General features: G+C 48.4%; 1 long non-coding RNA gene across 1 annotated transcript; it reads right to left on the reverse strand.

Moving 5' to 3' along the window:
* Positions 1 to 265: 265 nt before the first annotated feature.
* Positions 266 to 5,407, reverse strand: LOC146404950 (uncharacterized). Its single transcript, XR_014842608.1, has 3 exons — positions 5,190 to 5,407; positions 1,314 to 1,438; positions 266 to 609 (listed from the first exon to the last, which is right to left on the reverse strand). It is a non-coding gene; the product is annotated as an uncharacterized LOC146404950 (long non-coding RNA).
* Positions 5,408 to 5,649: the final 242 nt, after the last annotated feature.

Below are 5,649 nucleotides of genomic sequence, written 5' to 3' on the forward strand. Positions count from 1 at the left end.
CTCTTAATCAGGCTCCCAACTAACCACCGGGGTCTCACAATGGAAGGGCAATTACCAGGGCGAGGAGATGAAAGAGCCTGGCCCAATGGTCCGAAAGGTTCTTTTGCTTTTAAATTATCCATGATTTACCTGCATAAAAGGAGAGGAAGTGCCTGAAGATTATTCTAATTGAGCCAGACTTTTCAAATCATGGAAATACCAGCATTTCCAAGGGGAAATCCAATCCGTTCAAATTGCCCCCGTGAGTAACTCATACAAACAGAAGGAAAGAGGAGGCTTTCATTTGCCAATGTGGGTCTGATCAGTGTAAATTGGATAAATGGCAGGGCCAGGAGGGCACGAAGCTCCCAGAGATCTCTGCCCGTGTTTTCTTAGCCAGGTTTGTAAAAGGGATCATTCTGGAACAGAGGACCTTGGAGGAAATTCCTCCATTTCGGCACCGAGTCTCCTCCCCGAGTTATTGAAAACAGGCGGGACAGCGTTCTCCCCTGGTCCGATGTCTGTCCTTCTAACTCCTCTGCCCGCGAACTCCGCAGATAACAGGCATCTTTAAGGGGTGTCCGTGGAACCTTCTCCGACGAATACCGGGTAGGACTGCGTGCCTTCCTCCTGGGAGAGGGCGAAAGCATCTTATGAATGGACACCTCTGTCAATGTGACAAGTCCGGAGGGAGGAATTTGGGGCGGAGAAATGAAGTACCTTACAGAAGGTCAGGGTTCCAGTCCTTGGAAAAGCTAGGGCGAGACCTTTCTGCCTTTGGGTTCCCGCTCTGCCTCCTGGAGACAATGGGCCTTTTCTTTGGAGCACGCAAAGCCACACATGAGTAGGAATACTTGTCCTAAAACACCATGTGTGTTCACAGGGGCAGCCAACATATTTGAAAGTCTGGCTCAAGGATTTACACAGGCATAAATATAAGCTCCATTTTTTGAATATGTATATATTCCGTGTGGGTTGTGCTCAATATACAGAAAAGAACACACATCTCTGAGTTCACATATGTACAGAGTGTGTGCATATTTATGTATAAAGCCACAGCGACCACACATTTGCTTAACCCTGGATCCCACTGACCACAAGTTAAAAATAAATTCCGGATAAAACCCTGGATAAACTAACCCAAGGCCATCTCTTAGGGTTCCCGATTTTATTTGTCCATCAAAGAACAGAACCTGCTTTTGCTAAGCTGTAATGATGTTCTTTTTGTCATTTTCCAAAAAGATAACCTCAGCTTCGCTGGACCCAGGAGCTAGACTTTTGTTTAACAGACAAAAGAGTGCAGCACTTGGCATCTTACAGATGCTGTCACATACCTGGTTCCAGGCCGTGCTGGAAGGAAGACCCCCACACTTCTGTAGATGAGGGAACAGGCCAGAGAGTCAGGGAGCCCGTGCTTGGCATGAAAGTCTTCAAGGTGACCCCGAATCCCGCAGCCTTCCTACCCAGAAAGAAAAAGGAGACTTCCAGCAAATTCAAATCTTCCCAGTTACTCCACCCCCCCGCCCCACGCCCTCACTGCGAACTGATGGCTATAAGTGAATGAGAATCAGGCAAAATAGCACTTATTCTCCCATGCTTAAGGATGGGGAGCTGAGCTCAAGGATTCTTTGAAATATTTCCAAAAATTTAAGAACATCAAGAAGTAGCTCTTTTACAAAGAAATGTAGGAGCAGTTATGTTCAGCGGTCGTGGGAGTCTGTAGTTTATATCAAACAGCAGCCATGAGTAGTACCACAGCTCTGATGTTGGGCTATTTAGGGACACAAATTCTGTCTCCAAGAACAAAAATATAGATGCTAGAGCTTTAGCCTATTCCTGTAGGGAAAAAACAGCGGCAGCGAATCAGAATTTAGAACACAGTGCTGTGGCTCCCTTTTTTTTTTTTTTTTTTGTCTTTTCTGCAAGTTTATTTTACTAAAGTCCCCTTTTGATGCAAGTGGAAACAATTTCACCTTTATTTTTTTTTCCCCTGTGTTATACAGTAGGAGCTAGGTTTTTATCCTTCTACATGTTGGTGGGGTGTTTTTTGTTTTGTTTTGTTTTTCTTTTTGCTTTCTAGGACTGCGCCTGTGGCATATGGAAGTTCCCAGGCTAGGGGTTGAATCGGAATTGGAGTTACGGCTGCCAGCCAATACCACAGCCACAGCAACGTGGGATCTGAGCCATGTCTGCAACCTACACCACAGCTCACAGCAACGCTGGATCCTTAACCCACTGAGTGAGGCTGGGGATCAAACCTGCATCCGCATGGATGCTAGTCAGGCTTTTTCCCACTGAGCAACAATGGGAACTTCCTATCCTTCTAAATGTAATAGTTTGTATCTACTAATCCCAAACTCCCAGTCTGTTCTCAATATCCGTGGGTCTGTTTCTGTTTTGTACATAGGTTCATTTGTGCCATATTTTAGATTCCACATATAAATGATACAATATGGCATTTGTCTTTCTCTGACTTACTTCACTTAATATGATAAGTTGCATCCATGTTGTTGTAAATGTCATGATTTCATTTTTTTTTTATGGCTGAGTTGTATTTTTATGGCTGAGTAGTATTCCATTATATATATGTGTGTGTGTGTGTATACACATATATATATGCACATTTTCTTTTCTTTTTTCTTTTTTGAAACAATTTCGCCTTTAAAGCATCAATTGGACTAAATATTTGAGACATGGAGATGCAGTGGCAAGAAGCCCAATGAACCCCTCAGGGGTTTGGCTTCTGTCCTCCTCTTTGCTTCCTCAGGACAGGGTGGCCTTGGGCTAGTCACTTGTCCTGAGCCTGTTTCCATTCCTTTGAGTGAGGGTAATCCTTTTACAGGCTGCCTTTTGTGGCTACTGTGAAAGTCTAAAGACAGAGCACAGGACAAGCTAGCTTCCTTGGATGGAAACTGGCATGTAAATCGCATCCACTGATTAGGGGCAGATTCTGCAGGCACATAAGGGGCACCCAGGGGCTGGGTACCACAGGCTTTCACTCCCAGCACCTTCAGAGGTTAGGCGGCCAGGACCACTGTGAAAATGCCTCTGTGTTCCTGTGAGAGAATCCCTAAAACCCGGTTCATTGTAGTCAATCCTTGTTACTTGCAGATTCCATAAATGTGCACTTCTTTCCTTGCTAAATGTACACCCAAAGCACTTTCATGGTCATTTGTGGACATGCACAAAGTGGGGAAAGGAAACATTTGGTTCACCCAAAGCCACATTCCCAAGCTGTCAACAAGTGACATTTTCGTTGTCTGTCTAGGAGCCTGTTTTTCACGTTTTTGTCCTTTTTGTTGGAGATGGCACCGTGCCCTCGCACTTAGTGTTGAATGCTGACCAGTGTTCCGAAGCACGAGAAGGCTGTGATGTGCCTCACAGAGAAGATACCTGTGTTAGATGAGCTTCCTTCTGGCACGTGTTACAGCACTGGTGTCTGTGAGTCCCACGTTAATGAATCCATGGCTGTCTTTTAAGAGAATCATACGAAACTCAAGCTTTTGTATTGATTGGTGGATGAACATGCTGTGACCAGAGGCTCAAAGGGATCCGTTCCTGTGGTTCCACAAGGCACAATGCTCCCATATTTGCGAATTCAGTGTTTGCAGTGTATTTGCAGAGCATAGCTACCGTGAATAATGATAATCAACTGAACCTACACAACATCTCACTCCTGACAGGCAAGGTACAAATTCCCAGGCAGGCAGATGGGGCTTTGCTGACCTAGCCCTGGTGCTCTGCCACAGCGTATGCTGCCATGCGTCCAGCGTGTCAGCCTTGGGTGCCAAACACTGACCCACACAGGGCTCCCTCCTCCTCCCCAAGGAGATGCCTCCCCAGACTTCTTGGGGTTCGAGACCCACCTCATTGTCACCCTCTCCACACTTCCCCCAGCCCCTTCAGCCAATCAGCATCTCCCATCTCTGAGCTCCGGTGTGCCTACACGGCCCCTGTCGTGCCTACACGGCCCCCGTCATGGGAATCATGCATTTGCTCAGAAAGCAGGAAAGTGGAGGGGTCAAGTGAGGGCAGTAAGTGGACTTACCCTCTAGGGCTTCGGCAAGACTTAGACGGTGTAAGACCCCTTCGGCACTGAGAACAGTGCATGGCCTGCAGTTAGAGCCCAGTGAGGCTGAGAGTGTCCCCCTCTGCTTCTTCCCGTAGACTGTGGGATTCCTGAGGCCAAGGATTTCTCCTTCTAACCTTTCTATCCCCAGTGGGGACGTATCAGGGAGTGAGCATATTCAATGTCTTCACTGAGATAGTTAAAAACATGGAAAGTTTACAAAGAAACACTTTTTTTCTGCCCTGAAGACAGCCAGGCACCGCTGGCTATGGGATGTGAGAGAAAGCATGAAAAGTGTCTCCAGCAAAAAGAGATGCTGTCAAGTTGAGAGAGTTGGTTCCCTTACTTCTGGGACCCTCTGGCTGGGAAGGTGGGGAAGAAGGAAGGGGTGAATTTGATTGGAATGACAAGCAGGCCACAGAATGTTCTGGAAGGCTAAGGTGGAAGAGAAGGAAGGAGATGGACAGGGACATGGACTTGGAGTAAGGGAATGAGACAGCCAGGCCACACGCCCCACTCAGAGGGGCTGGATATGGTGTTCGTCTTGCTTAATTGAACTGTGGCCTGTGGGCCCCTAGTCCTCAGCCCAGACCACTGTTCGCATCTAGGACATAGAGGTCATTGTTCCCACACATAGCGTGGTGTCTGCATCAAATCCCACTGGGGAATATTAGGGCCCCAGGATGCCGTCAGCACAGTAGCTCGTTACCCTTCATTTCCTTCCTTTGAGAGGCTCCTAAGTGTGCCAGGAAGGGCTTTGCTGACATTTGCTCACAGCCACCTTGTAGGGAGGTCTCCATAAAACAGAAAGCATGACCTACCATCAGAGGAAGGAAGGCCTCCAAATCTCAGAGCCCCAAGGGTACTTGGGCACCCCCGCAGGCAGATGGGCAGCTCAGAGTTGCCCTTGAACTGGCACAGCCCCACCCCTCCAGCACAACCTCAGACTCCGGTGACTCATGAGACCCGGGAGGCCTGGGGTAGAGGGAGGGCATGAACACAGGTAGAGGTCCCACGGCCCTGGAGACTGGAGTCCTCACCTCCCTGTCCCAGTGACCTTTGGGTGTCCCCCGTGGTAATAACACCCTCTGGTTTTACAGCAACTTTCCCAAAGGAGCTCAAAGCTGAGAGAAGGCATTACCTCATTAACCCTCCTCTGGGGGGAGAAGGTTGTCAATTCCAGCGAGTCTGGCCTGTGGTGAGGGTGATGGGGCCCTGTGCGTCCCACTGGCCCCACTGATGGGGCTGGACACACATTCCTCTGGGTCGGAACCCCTGAGGCTCCTCCACCGCCTCCGAGGGCTCTCCCACCAGGCTCGCAGAAATCCACCACCAGTGATTCTGTGGCACTGAGCTGGCCCGGCCCTGTCCCAGGGCTTCTGATAACACATACTTGCAGCTTGCTCTGAGCTGGCTCTATGGCAGCTGAAAACACTTGTCATCCACGTCTGGCCTTGCTCTTTAGAATCAAGGGCCTTTCTCAAGGCCAAAATGGACAGCCTGCTCTAGACAGCCTAGCTTATCCTATGTGCCGTGCCTACAGTGTCAGCCAAAACAAGAGCTATTTATTACCTGGGCACTGAAGAAGGTATAAGAATAAA

The sequence above is a fragment of the Sus scrofa genome, chromosome 3 (genome assembly GCF_054392235.1).
Source record: "Sus scrofa isolate SSC_HxYL_T2T_F1_AM1 chromosome 3, Sscrofa_HxYL_maternal_Yorkshire_Landrace_v2.0, whole genome shotgun sequence".
In the NCBI taxonomy this organism is placed as follows: Eukaryota; Metazoa; Chordata; class Mammalia; order Artiodactyla; family Suidae; genus Sus; species Sus scrofa.